The 954-nt window shown below is 46.0% G+C and overlaps 1 pseudogene; it reads left to right on the top strand.

Moving 5' to 3' along the window:
• Nucleotides 1–321: 321 nt before the first annotated feature.
• On the top strand, nucleotides 322–439 carry LOC126215498 (5S ribosomal RNA; annotated as a pseudogene).
• Nucleotides 440–954: the final 515 nt, after the last annotated feature.

Here is a 954-nt window from a genome sequence, read left to right as displayed (position 1 = left end):
CTCTCTCTCTCTCTCTCTCTCTCTCTCTCTCTCTCTCTCTCTCTCTCTCCCCAAACACATATATAAATATTCATATTATTAAGATAAAAGTCATTTTATTTGTAGACTTACAAACATGAGGCACCGAAACTGGTAGTCAAATAAAATAAATATTAAAATTACGGTTGTCAGTATTTATTTTCTACGGGTCTTTGGCCAGCCACAGTCCCATTCTATTTAGACAAAATGGAACTACAGAAAATAATGAGTAGTTGATAGAACATGTCTTGACGTATCAGGAAATCGTCAGTTTTGTAACAGAAAAAAAAGTTTGCATGGGGAGGAAACGGCCTTGCCGCAGTGGATACACCGGTTCCCGTGAGATCACCGAAGTTAAGCGCTGTCGGGCGTGGTCGGCACTTGGATGGGTGACCATCCAGGCCCCCATGCGCTGTTGGCATTTTTCGGGGTGCACTCAGCCTCGTGATGCCAATTGAGTAGCTACTCGACCGAATAGTAGGGGCTTCGGTGAACAATACCAACATAACGACCGGGAGAGCGGTGTGCTCTCCTCCACTGAGGATGACGCGGCGGTCGGATGGTCCCGGTAGGCCACTCGTGGCCTGAAGACGGAGTGCTAAAAAAATGGGGAGGAAAGGAGCCGTGGGGGAGGGGGCGGCAGGACTTAAAGTTGTAGAGGGAGAATTGGGTTTCACTATACAGTAAGCAGATCCAGATGGATGTTAAGCTCCAGTAGTTACTCCGAGATGAAGAGGACTGCACAGGATACAGTAGCGTGGAGAGCTGCATCAGACCAGTCTACAGACTGAAGACAGCAACAACAATAACAACAACAACCACAACGACCTGCATGAGCCTATTTTCCAGTGTTTCTTTTAGCCACGTGTCGCAAAGTATTCTCTTTGCATCGGTGGATAAAAATTACTCGTTGCTTGAATTACCATAATTAATTAG

This window comes from Schistocerca nitens, chromosome 12 (assembly GCF_023898315.1).
Source record: "Schistocerca nitens isolate TAMUIC-IGC-003100 chromosome 12, iqSchNite1.1, whole genome shotgun sequence".
Lineage (NCBI taxonomy): Eukaryota > Metazoa > Arthropoda > Insecta > Orthoptera > Acrididae > Schistocerca > Schistocerca nitens.
This window is presented reverse-complemented; position numbering and strand designations above follow the sequence as displayed.